Here is a 19,360-nt window from a genome sequence, read left to right on the forward strand (position 1 = left end):
ATGACAAACCAGAGTGTGTATGTAGCCTGTCACAAAAAGGCTTTTTGCATGTTAATAATTTGGCAGACATGACTTGTAAGTGCATTAAACTAAGGTAGGGGAGACGACCACATATCGTCATATTAAGTAGGCTAAAACCTTTTCTAAAAAACAGCAGCTCGAAGCAGCCACAAAGCTAGTGAGTGAGGTACCTAATACCAGTGCTACAGTATATACTACCACCGGTTCAACTTTGGCCTCAAACGCATTAAGAAGGAAAGAAATTCCACAAATTAACTTTTAAGAAGGCACACCTGTTAATTGAAATGCATTCCAGGTGACTACCTCATGAAGCTGGTTGAGAGAATGCCAAGAGTGTGCAAAGCTGTCATCAAGGCAAAGTGTGGCTATTTGAAGAATCTCAAATATAAAATATATTTTGATTTGTTTAACACTTTTTTGGTTACTACATGATTCCATATTACAGTGACCACTGTCATTTGTTTGGCCAATAAACGTCACAGCCCTACCCACGAGTCCTCTCACAACACCCAGTAAAAGGTTCTACGTGTCGGGTAGCTGTCATAACAGTTGGTAAGTAGTGTCTAGTACCTGTCATAACAGTTGGTAAGTAGTGTCTAGTACCTGTCATAACAGTTGGTAAGTAGTATCTAGAACCTGTCATAACAGTTGGTAAGTAGTGTCTAGTACCTGTCATAACAGTTGGTAAGTAGTGTCTAGTACCTGTCATAACAGTTGGTAAGTAATCAGTTGTGTTGTGACAATGTAGGGGGGGTATACAGAAGATAGCCCTATTTGGTAAAAGACCAAGTCCATATTATGGCAAGAACAGCTCAAATAAGCAAAGAGAAACGACAGTCCATCATTACTTTAAGACATGAAGGTCAGTCGATGCTGAACATTTCAAGAACTTTTAAAGTTTATTCAAGTGCAATCGCAAAAACAATCAAGCGCTTTGATGAAACTGGCTCTCATGAGGACCACCACAGGAATGGAAGACCCAGAGTTACCTCTGCTGCAGAGGATACGTCCATTAGAGTTACCAGCCTCAGAAATTGCAGCCCAAATAAATTATTCACAGGGTTCAAGTAACAGACACATCTCAACATCAACTATTCACAGGGGACTGTGTGAATCAGGCCTTCATGGTCGAATTGCTGCAAAGCAACCACTACTAAAGGACATCAATAAGAAGAAGAGACCTGCTTGGGCCAAGAAACACGAGCAATGGACATTAGACCAGTGGAAATTTGTCCTTTGGTCTGGAGTCCAAATTGGAGATTTTTGGTTCCAACCGCCGTGTGTTTTTGAGACGCGGTGTGGGTGAACGGATGATCTCCGCATGTGTATTTACCACCGTAAAGCATGGAGGAGGAGGTGTTATGATGCAGGGGTGCTTTGCTGGTTTCACTGTCTGTGATTTATTGAGAATTCAAGGCACACTTAACCAGCATGGCTACCACAGCATTCTACAGCGATACGCCATCCCATCTGGTTTGGGCTTAGTGGGACTATCATTTGTTTTTCAACAGGACAATGACCCAACACACCTCCAGGCTGTGTAAGGGCTATTTTACCAAGATGGAGAGTGTTGGAGTGCTGCATCAGATGACCTGGCCTCCACAATCCCCTGACCTCAACCCAATTGAGATGGTTTGGGATGAGTCGGAACGCAGAGTGAAGGAAAAGCAGCCAACAAGGTGCTCAGCATATGTGGGAACTCCTTCAAGACTGTTGGAAAAGCATTCCAGGTGAAGCTGGTTGAGTGAATGCCAAGAGTGTGCAAAGCTGTCATCAAGGCAAAGGGTGGCTATTTGAAGAATCTCAAATATAAAATAATATTTTGATTTGTTTAACACTTTTTTTTTGTTTACTACATGATTCCATATGTGTTATTTCATAGTTTTGATGTCTTCACTATTATTCTACAATGTAGAAAATAGTAGAAATAAAGAAAAACCCTTGAATGATTAGGTCTGTCCAAACTTTTGACTGGTACTGTATATATACAGTGGGGAGAACAAGTATTTGATACACTGCCGATTTTGCAGGTTTTCCTACTTACAAAGCATGTAGAGGTCTGTAATATTTATCATAGGTACACTTCAACTGTGAGAGACGGAATCTAAAACAAAAATCCAGAAAATCACATTGTATGATTTTTAAGTAATTCATTTGCATTTTATTGCATGACATAAGTATTTGATACATCAGAAAAGCAGAACTTAATATTTGGTACAGAAACCTTTGTTTGCAATTACAGAGATCATACGTTTCCTGTAGGTCTTGACCAGGTTTGCACACACTGTAGCAGGGATTTTGGCCCACTCCTCCATACAGACCTTCTCCAGATCCTTCAGGTTTCGGGGCTGTCGCTGGGCAATACGGACTTTCAGCTCCCTCCAAAGATTTTCTATTGGGTTCAGGTCTGGAGACTGGCTAGGCCACTCCAGGACCTTGAGATGCTTCTTACGGAGCCACTCCTTAATAATAATATGCCATTTAGCAGACGCTTTTATCCAAAGCGACTTACAGTCATGCGTGCATAAATTTTTTGTGTATGGGTGGTCCCGGGGATCGAACCCACTACCTTGGCGTTACAAGCGCCGTGCTCTACCAGCTGAGCTACAGAGGACCACAAAGTTGCCCTGGCTGTGTGTTTCGGGTCGTTGTCATGCTGGAAGACCCAGCCACAACCCATCTTCAATGCTCTTACTGAGGGAAGGAGGTTATTGGCCAAGATCTCACGATACATGGCCCCATCCATCCTCCCCTCAATACGGTGCAGTCGTCCTGTCCCCTTTGCAGAAAAGCATCTCCAAAGAATGATGTTTCCACCTCCATGCTTCACGGTTGGGATGGTGTTCTTGGGGATGTACTCATCCTTCTTCTTCCTCCAAACAAGGCGAGTGGAGTTTAGACCAAAAAGCTCTATTTTTGTCTCATCAGACCACATGACCTTCTCCCATTCCTCCTCTGGATCATCCAGATAATCATTGGCAAACTTCAGACGGGCCTGGACATGCGCTGGCTTGAGCAGGGGGACCTTGCATGCGCTGCAGGATTTTAATCCATGACGGCGTAGTGTGTTACTAATGGTTTTCTTTGAGACTGTGGTCCCAGCTCTCTTCAGCTCATTGACCAGGTCCTGCCGTGTAGTTCTGGGCTGATCCCTCACCTTCCTCATGATCATTGATGACCCACGAGGTGAGATCTTGCATGGAGCCCCAGACCAAGGGTGATTGACCGTCATCTTGAACTTCTTCCATTTTCTAATAATTGCACCAACAGTTGTTGCCTTCTCACCAAGCTGCTTGCCTATTGTCCTGTAGCCCATCCCAGCCTTGTGCAGGTCAACAATTTTATCCCTGATGTCCTTACACAGCTCTCTGGTCTTGGCCATTGTGGAGAGGTTGGATTCTGTTTGATTGAGTGTGTGGACAGGTGTCTTTTATACAGGTAACGAGTTCAAACAGGTGCAGTTAATACAGGTAATGAGTGAAGAACAGGAGTGCTTCTTAAAGAAAAACTAACAGGTCTGTGAGAGCCGGAATTCTTACTGGTTGGTAGGTGATCAAATACTTATGTCATGCAATAAAATGCAAATGAATTACTTAAAAATCATACAATGTGATTTTCTGGATTTTTGTTTTAGATTCCGTCTCTCACAGTTGAAGTGTACCTATGTTAAAAATGACAGACCTCTACATGCTTTGTAAGTAGGAAAACCTGCAAAATCGGCAGTGTATCAAATACTTGTTCTCCCCACTGTATATATTCCACTCTCCTTGATAAACAAACATTTTTTCGACTCTCCTCAGCTCCTGACCGCATGCGTTATAGAAATGGAATGAATAGAACGGGCGTCCACATTCAAGTCAACGATGGCATAATGGGTGGACTGGCAGCCATTACAAGTGTACCCATACAGTGGGGAAAAAAAGTATTTAGTCAGCCACCAATTGTGCAAGTTCTCCCACTTAAAAAGATGAGAGAGGCCTGTAATTTTCATCATAGGTACATGTCAACTATGACAGAAGGTACACGTCAACTATGACAGACAAAATGAGAAGAAAAAAATCCAGAAAATCACATTGTAGGATTTTTAATGAATTTATTTGCAAATTATGGAGGAAAATAAGTATTTGGTCAATAACAAAAGTTTCTCAAAACTTTGTTATATACCCTTTGTTGGCAATGACACAGGTCAAACGTTTTCTGTAAGTCTTCACAAGGTTTTCACACACTGTTGCTGGTATTTTGGCCCATTCCTCCATGCAGATCTCCTCTAGAGCAGTGATGTTTTGGGGCTGTCGCTGGGCAACACAGACTTTCAACTCCCTCCAAAGATTTTCTATGGGGTTGAGATCTGGAGACTGGCTAGGCCACTCCAGGACCTTGAAATGCTTCTTACGAAGCCACTCCTTCGTTGCCCGGGCGGTGTGTTTGGGATCATTGTCATGCTGAAAGACCCAGCCACGTTTCATCTTCAATGCCCTTGCTGATGGAAGGAGGTTTTCACTCAAAATCTCACGATACATGGCCCCATTCATTCTTTCCTTTACACGGATCAGTCGTCCTGGTCCCTTTGCAGGAAAACTGCCCCAAAGCATGATGTTTCCACCCCCATGCTTCACAGTAGGTATGGTGTTCTTTGGATGCAACTCAGCATTCTTTGTCCTCCAAACACGACGAGTTGAGTTTTTACCAAAAAGTTATATTTTGGTTTCATCTGACCATATGACATTCTCCCAATCCTCTTCTGGATCATCCAAATGCACTCTAGCAAACTTTAGACGGGCCTGGACATGTACTGGCTTAAGCAGGGGGACACATCTGGCACTGCAGGATTTGAGTCCCTGGCGGCGTAGTGTGTTACTGATGGTAGGCTTTGTTACTTTGGTCCCAGCTCTCTGCAGGTAATTTACTAGGTCCCCCCGTGTGGGTCTGGGATTTTTGCTCACCGTTCTTGTGATCATTTTGACCCCACGGGTGAGATCTTGCGTGGAGCCCCAGATCGAGGGAGATTATCAGTGGTCTTGTATGTCTTCCATTTCCTAATAATTGCTCCCACAGTTGATTTCTTCAAACCAAGCTGCTTACCTATTGCATATTCAGTCTTCCCAGCCTGGTGCAGGTCTACAATTTTGTTTCTGGTGTCCTTTGACAGCTCTTTGGTCTTGGCCATAGTGGAGTTTGGAGTGTGACTGTTTGAGGTTGTGGACAGGTATCTTTTATACTGATAACAAGTTCAAACAGGTGCCATTAATACAGGTAACGAGTGGAGGACAGAGGAGCCTCTTAAAGAAGAAGTTACAGGTCTGTGAGAGACAGAAATCATGCTTGTTTGTAGGTGACCAAATACTTATTTTCCACCATAATTTGCAAATAAATTCATTAAAAATCCTACAATGTGATTTTCTGGAGAGAAAAAAATCTCAATTTGTCTGTCATAGTTGACGTGTACCTATGATGAAAATTACAGGCCTCTCTCATCTTTTTAAGTGGGAGAACTTGCACAATTGGTGGCTGACTAAATACTTTTTTTCCCCACTGTAGGAGCAAAGCAGGAAGTGAACCCATCAATATGTGCTGTGATTTGTTGATTTCAACTCAACTGACGTCACAAACAATACGTTCCATTGCATGAGCCACAGAAGTTGGCATCCCATTTGAATGAACATTCTACATTACCATGGAAATGATTGCATCACAATACCAGGAAGCCATTGCGAGTGTACCCCTGAGTTTACCACTCAAATTGCCAGGATTAGAGGTTCCAAGCCCGTTCTATTCATTCATTCTATTTCTATGTGACTCAACTGCACGAATGCCTGGTCGTCCCCGTCTTTAAAATATTATACAAAATTATACGGTTATGACGGTTATTTTATTTTCATGCCGGTCTTCATCTAAAGCCGTCAGTTACACGGTTATATGGTAATTGTGACAGCCCTACTCACGGGGATAGGCGGCACTGGTCCTTATTCCACTTGTGTAATAACAAAAAATACTATGCGCATTGGAAATACAAATCAATCACAGATCAACTACAGTTGAAGTCGGAAGTTTACATACACTCAATTAGTATTTGGTAGCGTTGCCTTTTAACTTGTTTAACTTGGGTCAAACATTTCGGGTAGCCTTCCACAAGCTTCCCACAATAAGTTGGGTGAATTTTGGCCCATTCCTCCTGACAGAGCTGGTGAAGTCGGAAGTTTACATACACTTAGGTTGGAGTCATTAAAACTTGTTTTTCAACCACTCCACACATTTCTTGTTAACAAACTATAGTTTTGGCAAGTCGGTTAGGACATCTACTTTGTGCATGACATAAGTAATTTTTCCAACAATTGTTTACAGACAGATTATTTCACTTATAATTCACTGTATCACAAATCCAGTGGGTCAGAACTTTACATACACTAAGTTGACTGTGCCTTTCAACAGCTTGGAAAATTCCAGAAAATTATGTCATGGCTTTAGAAGCTTTTGATAGGCTGATTGACATAATTTGAGTCAATTGGAGGTGTACCTGTGGATGTATTTCAAGGCCTACCTTCAAACTCAGTGCCTCTTTGCTTGACATCATAGGAAAATCAAAAGAAATCAGCCAAGACCTCAGAAAAAAAATGGTAGACCTCCACAAGTCTGGTTCATCCTTGGGAGCAATTTCCAAACGCCTGAAGGTACCACGTTCATCTGTACAAACAATAGTACGCAAGTATAAACACCATGGGACCACGCAACCGTGATACCGCTCAGGAAGGAGACGCGTTCTGTCTCCTAGAGATGAATATACTTTGGTGCGAAAAGTGCAAATCAATCCCAGAACAACAGCAAAGGACCTTGTGAAGATGCTGGAGGAAACGGGTACAAAAGTATCTATATCCACAGTAAAACGAGTCCTATATCGACATAACCTGAAAGGCCGCTCAGCAAGGAAGAAGCTACTGCTCCAAAACCGCCATTAAAAAGCCAGACTACGGTTTGCAACTGCACATGGGGACAAAGATCATACTTTTGTGGATATATTGAAGCAACATCTCAAGACATCAGTCAGGAAGTTAAAGCTTGGTCGCAAATGGGTCTTCCAAATGGACAATGACCCCAAGCATACTTTCAAAGTTGTGGCAAAATGGCTTAAGGACAACAAAGTCAAGGTATTGGGAGTGGCCATCACAAAGCCCTGACCTCAATCCCATAGACAATTTGAGGGCAGAACTGAACAAGTGTGTGCGAGCAAGGAGGCCTACAAACCTGACTCAGTTACACCAGCTCTGTCAGGAGGAATGGGCCAAAATGCACCCAACTTATTGTGGGAAGCTTGTGGAAAGCTACCCGAAACGTTTGACCCAAGTTAAACAATTTAAAGGCAATGCTACCAAATACTAATCGAGTGTATGTAAACTTCTGACCCACTGGGAATGTGATGAAATAAATAAAAGCTGAAATAAATAATTATCTCTACTATTATTCTGACATTTCACATTCTTAAAATAAAGTGGTGATCCTAACTGACCTAAGACAGGGAATTTTTACTAGGATTAAATGTCAGGAATTGTGAAAAACTGAGTTTAAATGTATTTGGCTAAGGTGTATGTAAACTGTATGTAACACCATGAGGTTACAATGGCCTTACTCAAATCATTCTAGCAGTATTACAGACGTATGAGAGTAACATTTGAAGTAATAGAATGTGTCTCTCTCGTCAGGCAGGAGTGTGTGTCCAGGGAAGTGAATCCCCAGGTGTTCTTCTGCTGCTGTGAGGGGAACTACTGCAACGAGGGGTTCACACACCTTCCTGACCTCATCGCCGCCGGCAACAGGGGTGAGTGGACATGACCTTTGAACCCCATTCTTAAAAAAAAAAAACTGACTGACTGACTTACTGGTTGATTGACCTGTGATCTCTTCTCCTCCCAAGTGAAAATCCGTCCCCCTCCCAGAGTGCCGTCTCTGTTGAATATCCTGGTGTACAGTCTGCTAGCTCTGTGTGTTCTGTCGCTGACCCTGCTACTGGCTCTGTGGATGTACCGACACCGAAAATCACCCTACGGACATGTTGACATCAGTGAGGTGAGACCACTCCACTTCAACTAGTGCTGATCTAGGATCACGTCCCCCAGGGACCATATCATCTGCTCTAGGATCACGTCCCCCAGGGACCATATCATCTGCTCTAGGATCACGTCCCCCAGGGACCATATCATCTGCTCTAGGATCAGGTTCCCCAGGGACCATATCATCTGCTCTAGGATCACGTCCCCCAGGGACCATATCATCTGCTCTAGGATCAGGTTCCCCAGGGACCATATCATCTGCTCTAGGATCATGTCCCCCAGGGACCATATCATCTGCTCTAGGATCACGTCCCCCAGGGACCATATCATCTGCTCTAGGATCACGTCCCCCAGGGACCATATCATCTGCTCTAGGATCACGTCCCCCAGGGACCATATCATCTGAAAGGGAATTCTTTATTCATTATGATTCTATATCAGCACAAACAAGACAGTTTCATGAAAAAAGGTTGTGTTTACACAGGCAGCCCAATTCTGATCTCTTCCATAATTATTGGCAAAAGATCTGATTTTGTTAAAAGAACAATTATTGGCAAAGGATCACAGCCAAACACCTACACATAAAGAAGGTCAAGGAAAGTATCAGAGAATTGATGGAATGTGATATGGAATTGATGGAATGTGATATGGAATTGATGGAATGTGATATGGAATTGATGGAATGTGATATGGAATTGATGGAATGTGATATGGAATTGATGGAATGTGATATGGAATTGATGGAATGTGATATGGAATTAATGGAATGTGATATGGAATTAATGGAATGTGATATGGAATTAATGGAATGTGATATGGAATTGTTCATCAGGTTGTAGTGCTTTCTCCCTCTCTCTGTCTGTGTGTCAGGACCCCGGGCAAACCCCTCCCTCTCCCATGGTGGGGCTGAAGCCTCTGCAGTTACTGGAGGTGAAGGCTAGGGGGCGCTTCGGCTGTGTGTGGAAGGCCCAACTGATGAGTGAATATGTGGCTGTGAAGATCTTCCCTGTTCAGGTAAGAGAGTCTGGGGTTTATGAGATTTGACGATACTGTATTGCTGTGGAGGAAACCATGTTCCATCTGCAGAAGTACAGTTGCTAGTTACAGAGATTTTGTATATATTATTGCCTGTTTTCTGTGTAGACCTACAAAACATAAAAATCAGACCACGTTTCAAGCACAGTTGAGGATGTACCATCACTCCTATGAACAATGTCACCTTCCGGAGACATTTGAAACCCCACCTCTTTAAGGAATACCTGGGATAGGATAAAGCAATCCTTCTACCCCCCCCCCCCACACACACAGCGGAGTCGCTCACCACCTTCCGGAGACATTTGAAACCCCACCTCTTTAAGGAATACCTGGGATAGGATAAAGTAATCCTTCTACCCCCCCCCCCCCCCCACCCCCCCTCACACACAGCGGAGTCGCTCACCACCTTCCGGAGACATTTGAAACCCCACCTCTTTAAGGAATACCTGGGATAGGATAAAGTAATCCTTCTACCCCCCCCCCCCCCCCCCACACACACACAGCGGAGTCGCTCACCACCTTCCGGAGACATTTGAAACCCCACCTCTTTAAGGAATACCTGGGATAGGATAAAGTAATCCTTCTACCCCCCCCCCCCCCCCAAACAAATAAAAAATAAAAAAAATTGTAAAGTGGTTATCCCACTGGCTATAGGGTGAATGCATCAATTTGTGAGTCGCTCTGGTCTAGAGCGTCTGCTAAATGACGTAAATGTGCCCTTGAGCAAGGCACTTAACCCTAATTGCTCCTGTAAGTCGCTCTGGATAAGAGCGTCTGCTAAATGACTAAAATGTAAAATATTAGGGAAGGGGGACACCTAGTCAGTTGTTCAACTGAATGCATTCAACCAAAATATGTCTTCCACATTTAACCCAAACCCCTCTGAATCAGACGTCCACATCATCGGTGCCCAGGGAACAGTTGTTGTTCGGGGTTAACTGCCTTGCTCAAGGGCAGAACGGCAGATTTTTCCACCTTGCCGGGTCGGGATTCGAACCAGCAACCTTTCCGTTACTGGCCCAACGCTCTTAACCGCTAGGCTACCTGATGTACCTTGTAGGGCTGGGAATTGCCAAGGACCTCACGATACGATATTATCACGATACTTACAGTGAGGGAAAAAAGTATTTGATCCCCTGCTGATTTTGTACATTTGCCCACTGACAAAGAAATGATCAGTCTATAATTTTAATGGTAGGTTTATTTGAATAGTGAGAGACAGAATAACAACAAAAAAATCCAGAAAATCGCATGTCAAAAATGTTATGAATTGATTTGCATTTTAATGAGGGAAATATGTATTTGACCCCCTCTTAATCAGAAAGATTTCTGGCTCCCAGGTGTCTTTTATACAGGTAACGAGCTGAGATTAGGAGCACACTCTTAAAGGGAGTGCTCCTAATCTCAGCTTGTTACCTGTATAAAAGACACCTGTCCACAGAAGCAATCAATCAATCAGATTCCAAACTCTCCACCATGGCCAAGACCAAAGAGCTCTCCAAGGATGTCAGGGACAAGATTGTAGACCTACACAAGGCTAGAATGGGCTACAAGACCATCGCCAAGCAGCTTGGTGAGAAGGTGACAACAGTTGGTGCGATTATTCGCTAATGGAAGAAACACAAGAACTGTCAATCTCCCTCGGCCTGGGGCTCCATGCAAGATCTCACCTCGTGGAGTTGCAATGATCATGAGAACGGTGAGGAATCAGCCCAGAACTACACGGGAGGATCTTGTCAATGATCTCAAGGCAGCTGGGACCATAGTCACCAAGAAAACAATTGGAAACACACTACGCTGTGAAGGACTGAAATCCTACAGCGCCCGCAAGGTCCCCCTGCTCAAGAAAGCACATATACAGGCCCGTCTGAAGTTTGCCAATGAACATCTGAATGATTCAGAGGAGAACTGGGTGAAAGTGTTGTGGTCAGAAGAGACCAAAATGGAGCTCTTTGGCATCAACACAACTCGCCGTGTTTGGTGGAGGAGGAATGCTGCCTATGATCCCAAGAACACCATCCCCACCGTCAAACATGGAGATGGAAACATTATGCTTTGGGGGTGTTTTTCTGCTAAGGGGACAGGACAACTTCACCGCATCAAAGGGACGATGGACGGGGCCATGTACCGTCAAATCTTGGGTGAGAACCTCCTTCCCTCAGCCAGGGCATTGAAAATGGGTCGTGGATGGGTATTCCAGCATGACAATGACCCAAAACACACGACCAAGGCAACAAAGGAGTGGCTCAAGAAGAAGCACATTAAGGTCCTGGAGTGGCCTAGCCAGTCTCCAGACCTTAATCCCATAGAAAATGTGTGGAGTGAGCTGAAGTTCGAGTTGCCAAACGTCAGCCTCGAAACCTTAATGACTTGGAGAAGATCTGCAAAGAGGAGTGGGACCAAATCCCTCCTGAGATGTGTGCAAACCTGGTGGCCAACTACAAGAAACGTCTGACCTCTGTGATTGCCAACAAGGGTTTTGCCACCAAGTACTAAGTCATGTTTTGCAAAGGGGTCAAATACTTATTTCCCTCATTAAAATGCAAATCAATTTATAAAAATTTTTGACATGCGTTTTTCTGGATTTTTTTGTTGTTATTCTGTCTCTCACTGTTCAAATAAACCTACCATTAAAATTATAGACTGATCATGTCTTTGTCAGTGGGCAAACGTACAAAATCAGCAGGGGAACTGTAGGTGCTGTATTGCGATTCGACACTGTGATCGTATTGTTATTTGATGTTCCTAACATATTGCTCACAATATGTCTGCTGCAGAGACGAGAGAGAGTGTGGGAACATGAGTTTTGATCAGTCATGGAAATAAAAGATAGAGAAACTAGCTATAGGAAGAAAAATAATGGAATTCTGGCGCAGGCACAGCTGACTAGCGCTAGCTAACACTGCCTAGCAAAAAAAAAATGTATTTTTTTTTACAAATCGATACTTGGAGTCAAAGTATCTATTATATTATACTATTGGCCAAAATAATATTGCGATATGTAACTGTATCAATGTTTTCCAATCACTATTACCTTTTTATGATCCATTCTGGTTCAGTGAATTCAGATTATTGTAAAAAATTACCCCGACCTATATATCTGAACTGTCATATGTGTGCAGGACAAGCAGTCGTGGCAGAAAGAGAAAGATATCTTCCTGACTCCTGGTATGAGACACGAGAACCTGCTCCGTTACATCGCTGCAGAGAAACATGGCAGCAACCTCGAGACTGAGTTCTGGCTCATCATGGAGTTCCACGAACGGGTGAGAAATACAGCCAATCAATCAATCGATCAATAATCAATCTATTTTTCAATCAATTAATCTATCAAATTATAGAAGGGCACGTTGTGTTCATATTGTGGTCTATTCCAGTTTGTCATGTAAGCCATAGTGAAAACCTCATTTTCCAAGCTCAGTTTAACCATTTGTGTGTGTTTGTACGTGTGTGTGTGTGTGTGTGTGCGCGTGTTTCTGTGCGCGTGTTTCTGTGTGTGTGATTCTGTGTGTGTGTGTGTTTCTGTGCGTGTGATTCTGTGTGTGTGTCTACAGGGTTCGTTGACTGACCACCTGAAGGGCAGTACAGTGACCTGGTCTGAAATGTGTCATATTGCTGAGACCATGTCCCGTGGTCTGGCTTACCTCCACGAAGACACACCCATCAAGTCAGAAGGTTCCAAACCCACCATCGCACACAGGTAACATCGGGTGTTCAGTAACTAACCTGGTTAGATAAACATCAGAACATGTTAGGACTACAGGTTAATGTTGTCTGTGTTGTTTCTCATAGAGATAGATAGAGGATTGAGGCTATCTCCATTTTAAAGTAGTCCATTTTCTTCTTCTTTTGAGTTTGAAAAATTGTGACGCTTATATTGGTGATTTACCGCCACCTGAAGTGCTGGAGTACTAAACCAAATCTTGTGTGTCATTTATTTATTGTGGCCACTAGATGGCGGTGATATAGCTTAAAGACATTTACATACCATGGGCAACCCAGTTTGAAAAAGAAGACAATGCTCTCTGATCATTGCCTGATCGCTCCCAACCCATAGGAATCCACACCCAGTGGACTACATTAAAATGGTGGAAGGCCTCAATGGCAGAGTCCATTCTAAAGGGGAAATATCCATCTCTCTACCTCTGTGTCTCTCTACATTGGTTCTGTCCTCTTGTGGTCTTGTTCATCTCTTCAATTGGTAAAACTGAATGTAATGGAGGATAAGCCACTGTTGTTCATTAGTGGTTGATAGGCTCCAGGAGATAGCTAGCTGAACTTCAACACATGAGGCCATTTCCAGATTTAATAAGCATGTTATATGAAGGTAGATATGTTAAAGTCAACTCACTTTGTTATGAACTGTATTTCCCAGGAACTTTAAGAGTAAGAATGTGATGCTGAGGGATGATTTGACAGCAATCATTGGCGACTTTGGTCTGGCGGTCAGGTTTGAACCGGGGAAACCTCCAGGAGACACCCACGGACAGGTAGACACACACACACACACACACACACCCCACACAGGTTTAACTCTTACTTGACTTTTTTCTTTCTCTCCCCCCTCTCTCCCTCTCTCTCTCTCTCTCTCTCTCTCTCTCTCTCTCTCTCTCTCTCTCTCTCTCTCTCTCTCTCTCTCTCTCTCTCTCTCTGTCTGTCTCTCTCTCTCTCTCTCTCTCTCTCTCTCTCTCTCTCTCTCTCTCTCCCCCTCTCTCTCTCTCTCCCCCTCTCTCTTTCTCCCCCTCTCTCTCTCTCCCCCTCTCTCTCTCTCCCTCTCTCGCTCTCCCCCCTCTCTCTCACTCTCCCCATTTATCTCACTCTCCCCCTTTCTCTCTCGCTCCTCTCGCTCTCCCCATTTCTCTCTCTCCCCCTTTCTCTTTCTCTCCCCCCTTGTCTCTCGCTCCCCCTTTCTGTCTTTCTCTCTCTCCGCCCTCTCTCGCTCTCCCCCTTTCTCCCCCTTTGTCTCTCGCTCCCCCTTTCTCTGTCTTTCTCTCTCTCTCCCCCCTCTCTCGCTCTCCTCCTTTCTCTCTCTCTCCCCCTCTCTCTCTCTCTCTCTCTCCCCCTTTCACTCTCTCTCCACCCTCTCTCTCTACCCCTTTCTCTCTCTCTCTCTCTCTCCCCCGTTCTCACTCTCCCCCTTTCTCTCTCCTCTCCCCACTCTCCCCCTTCTCTCTCTATCCCTTTCTGTCTCTCTCCCCCTTTCTCTATCTCTCCCCCCTCTCTCGCGCTCTCTCTCTCCCCCTTTCTCTCTCTCTCCCCCCCTCTCTCTCTGTTTCCCCTTTCTCTCCCCTTTCTCTCTCTCTCTCCCCCCCTCTGTCTCTCTCTCCCCCTTTCTCTATCTCTCCCCCCTCTCTCGCGCTCTCTCTCTCTCCCCCCTTTCTCTCTCTCTCTCCCCCCCTCTGTCTCTCTCTCCCCCTTTCTCTATCTCTCCCCCCTCTCTCGCACTCTCTCTCTCTCCCCCTTTCTCTCTCTCTCTCCCCCCCTCTCTCTCTCTCTCCACCCTCTCTCTCTACCCCTTTCTCTCTCTCTCTCCCCCCTCTCTTTCTCTCCCCCTTTCTCTCCTCCTTTCTCTCTCTCTCTCCCTCCTCCAGGTGGGTACGTGGCGATACATGGCCCTGAGGTTCTAGAGGGGGCTATAACCTTCCAGAGAGACTCCTTCCTGAGGATCGATATGTACGCCATGGGGTTGGTTCTGTGGGAACTGGTGTCACGATGCACTGCCACAAACGGTGACAATTACTGCTGTGTGTGTGCGTGCATGTAAACCCTTAGTAAACGCCTTATAAACCCTTAGTAAACCTTTAGTAAACACCTTATAAACCCTTAGTAAAACTTTAGTAAACTCCTTATCAACCCTTAGTAAACCTTTAGTAAACGCCTTATAAACCCTTAGTAAACCTTTAGTAAACTCCTTATCAACCCTTAGTAACCTTTAGTAAACGCCTTATAAACCCTTAGTAAACCTTTAGTAAACTCCTTATCAACCCTTAGTAAACTCCTTAGTAAACCCTTAGTAAACCTTTAGTAAAACTCCTTATAAACCCTTAGTAAACCCTTAGTAAACTCCTATAAACCCTTAGTAAACTCCTTGTAAACCCTTAGTAAACTCCTTAGTAAACTCCTTATAAACCCTTAGTAAACTCCTTATAAACCCCTTAGTAAACTCCTTAGTAAACTCCTTATAAACCCTTAGTAAACTCCTTGTAAACCCTTAGTAAACTCCTTGTAAACCCTTAGTAAACTCCTTATAAACCCTTAGTAAACTCCTTATAAACCCTTAGTAAACTCCTTGTAAACCTTTAGTAAACTCCTTGTAAAACCTTAGTAAACTCCTTGTAAACCCTTAGTAAACACTTAGTAAACTCCTTATAAACCCTTAGTAAACTCCTTGTAAACCCTTAGTAAACTCCTTATAAACCCTTAGTAAACTCCTTATAAACCCGTTGTAAACCCTTATAAACCCTTAGTAAACTCCTTATAAACCCTTAGTAAACTCCTTATAAACCCTTAGTAAACTCCTTATAAACCCTTAGTAAACTCCTTGTAAACCCTTAGTAAACTCCTTGTAAACCCTTAGTAAACACTTAGTAAACTCCTTATAAACCCTTAGTAAACTCCTTGTAAACCCTTAGTAAACTCCTTATAAACCCGTAGTAAACTCCTTGTAAACCCTTAGTAAACTCCTTATAAACCCTTAGTAAACTCCTTATAAACCCTTAGTAAACTCCTTATAAACCCGTTGTAAACCCTTATAAACCCTTAGTAAACTCCTTATAAACCCTTAGTAAACTCCTTATAAACCCTTAGTAAACTCCTTATAAACCCTTAGTAAACTCCTTATAAACCCTTAGTAAACTCCTTGTTAACCCTTAGTAAACGCCTTGTAAACCCTTAGTAAACACTTAGTAAACTCCTTATAAACCCTTAGTAAACTCCTTGTAAACCCTTAGTAAACTCCTTATGAACCCTTAGTAAACTCCTTATAAACCCTTAGTAAACTCCTTAGTAAACCCTTAGTAAACTCCTTATAAACCCTTAGTAAACTCCTTATAAACCCTTAGTAAACTCCTTATAAACCCTGAATAAACTCCCTATAAACCCTTAGTAAACTCCTTGTAAACCTTTAGTAAACTCCTTATAAACCCTTAGTAAACTCCTTGTAAACCCGTAGTAAACTCCTTGTAAACCCTTAGTAAACTCCTTATAAATCCTTAGTAAACTCCTTATAAACCCTTCGTAAACTCCTTTGTAAACCCTTAGTAAACCCGTAGTAAACTCCTTGTAAACCCTTAGTAAACTCCTTATAAATCCTTAGTAAACTCCTTATAAACCCTTAGTAAACTCCTTTGTAAACTCCTTTGTAAACCCTTAGTAAACCCCTAGTAAACTCCTTATAAACCCTTAGTAAACCCTTAATAAACTCCTTATAAACCCTTCGTAAACCCTTAGTAAACTCCTTATAAACCCTTAGTAAACTAATTTTAATCCCTTAGTAAACCCTTAGTAAACTACTTGTAAACCCTTAGTAAACTCATTGTAAACCCTTAGTAAACTCCTTATAAACCCTTAGTAAACCCTTAATAAACTCCTTATAAACCCTTAGTAAACCCTTAGTAAACTCCTTATAAACCCTTAGTAAACTCATTTTAATCCCTTAGTAAACCCTTAGTAAACTACTTGTAAACCCTTAGTAAACTCATTGTAAACCCTTAGTAAACTCCTTATAAACCCTTAGTAAACCCTTGATAAACTCCTTATAAACCCTTACTAAACTCCTTATAAACCCTTACTAAACTCCTTATAAACCCTTAGTAAACTCCTTATAAACCCTTAGTAAACTCCTTATAAACCCTTAGTAAACTCCTTATAAACCCTTAGTAAACTCCTTATAAACCCTTAGTAAACTCCTTATAAACCCTTAGTAAACTCCTTATAAACCCTTAGTAAACTCCTTATAAACCCTTAGTAAATTCCTTGTAAACCCTTAGTAAATTCCTTGTAAACCCTTAGTAAACTCCTTATAAACCCTTAGTAAACTCCTTATAAACCCTTAGTAAACTCCTTATAAACCCTTAGTAAACTCCTTATAAACCCTTAGTAAACTCCTTGTTAACCCTTAGTAAACTCCTTATAAACCCTTAGTAAACTCCTTGTAAACCCTTAGTAAACCCTTAGTAAACTCCTGAGTAAACTCCTTATAAACCCTTAGTAAACTCCTTATAAACCCTTAGTAAACTCTTTGTAAACCCTTAGTAAACTCCTTAAAAACCCTTAGTAAACTCCTTATAAACCCTTAGTAAACTCCTTATAAACCCTTAGTAAACTCCTTGTAAAAGCTGACTTAATATAAAGTGTTCCTCTGTCTCCGGTAGTGGGGGAGTACAGCCCCTTAACAAAGGGTACCTTCATGTAAAACATGTTATGTTGTTGTGGTCTCAGGTATCATAGGGGAGTACATGCTTCCGTTATAACCCCTTTATAACATGTTATGTTGTGGTCTCAGGTATCATAGGGGAGTACATGCTTCCGTTATAACCCCTTTATAACATGTTATGTTGTTGTACATGCTACTGTTACAACCCCTTTATAACATGTTATGTTGTTGTCTCAGGTACCGTAGGGGAGTACATGCTACCGTTACAACCCCTTTATAACATGTTATGTCGTTGTGGTCTCAGGTATCATAGGGGAGTACATGCTTCCGTTATAACCCCTTTATAACATGTTATGTTGTTGTACATGCTACTGTTACAACCCCTTTATAACATGTTATGTTGTTGTCTCAGGTACCGTAGGGGAGTACATGCTACCGTTACAACCCCTTTATAACATGTTATGTCGTTGTACATGCTACCGTTACAACCCCTTTATAACATGTTATGTTGTTGTGGTCTCAGGTATCATAGGGGAGTACATGCTTCCGTTATAACCCCTTTATAACATGTTATGTTGTTGTACATGCTACTGTTACAACCCCTTTATAACATGTTATGTTGTTGTCTCAGGTACCGTAGGGGAGTACATGCTACCGTTACAACCCCTTTATAACATGTTATGTCGTTGTACATGCTACCGTTACAACCCCTTTATAACATGTTATGTTGTTGTCTCAGGTACCGTAGGGGAGTACATGCTACCGTTACAACCCCTTTATAACATGTTATGTTGTTGTACATGCTACCGTTACAACCCCTTTATAACATGTTATGTTGTTGTACATGCTACCGTTACAACCCCTTTATAACATGTTATGTTGTTGTACATGCTACCGTTACAACCCCTTTATAACATGTTATGTTGTTGTCTCAGGTACCGTAGGGGAGTACATGCTGCCGTTTGAGGAGGAGATTGGCCAGCACACGTCTCTAGGGGACCTTCAGGATGTGGTGGTTCACAAGAAGATGAGACCGGTCTTCAAGGACACCTGGCTCAAACACCCTGTGAGTAACACTGGAGTAACACTGGAATAACACTGGAGTTACACTGGAAGAGAATCCACTCAGGGGTATAGTGTACCAGAGCGTCAAGCCGCCATTTTCACAATGGTGCCTGTTTTAGTAAAGTTCGATCAAACCAGAATTAATGTCTCGCAAGAACACAAAACGATGAATTAATATTCTACATAACAGAATCAATTATAATAGCGTAATGTCATTTTACTGTTTGACCAAAAACACCACCTCATTTGAAGGATGACCTGAATGTTCTCATGCGGCTAAAACAGTTGCTGCCACCAGGCAAAATATCCCGGTTTGTCTACTCTATTGGAAATTGGATCTTCCTACTTTGGTATTTGAGGGTATTAAAAATAGAAACATTTCTTGAGACAATACAGTGGGGAAAAAAAGTATTTAGTCAGCCACCAATTGTGCAAGTTCTCCCACTTAAAAAGATGAGAGAGGCCTGTAATTTTCATCATAGGTACACATCAACTATGACAGACAAATTGAGATTTTTTTTCTCCAGAAAATCACATTGTAGGATTTTTAATGAATTTATTAGCAAATTATGGTGAAAATAAGTATTTAGTCACCTACAAACAAGCAAGATTTCTGGCTCTCACAGACCTGTAACTTATTCTGTAAGAGGCTCCTCTGTCCTCCACTCGTTACCTGTATTAATGGCACCTGTTTGAACTTGTTATCAGTATAAAAGACACCTGTCCACAACCTCAAACAGTCACACTCCAAACTCCACTACGGCCAAGACCAAAGAGCTGTCAAAGGACACCAGAAACAAAATTGTAGACCTGCACCAGGCTG

General features: G+C 42.5%; 1 pseudogene across 1 annotated transcript; it reads left to right on the forward strand.

The window, feature by feature from the left end:
* Positions 1-7,621: 7,621 nt before the first annotated feature.
* On the forward strand, positions 7,622-18,568 carry LOC311116689 (activin receptor type-2B-like; annotated as a pseudogene). Its single transcript, XR_014615493.1, has 9 exons — positions 7,622-7,626; positions 7,716-7,831; positions 7,928-8,079; positions 8,934-9,077; positions 12,221-12,364; positions 12,653-12,798; positions 13,474-13,588; positions 14,690-14,827; positions 18,408-18,568. The product of XR_014615493.1 is annotated as an activin receptor type-2B-like (transcript).
* The last annotated feature ends 792 nt before the right edge of the window (positions 18,569-19,360 follow it).

The sequence above is a fragment of the Coregonus lavaretus genome (assembly GCF_964263955.1).
Source record: "Coregonus lavaretus genome assembly, contig: HAP1_SCAFFOLD_706, whole genome shotgun sequence".
NCBI classification, from domain to species: Eukaryota; Metazoa; Chordata; class Actinopteri; order Salmoniformes; family Salmonidae; genus Coregonus; species Coregonus lavaretus.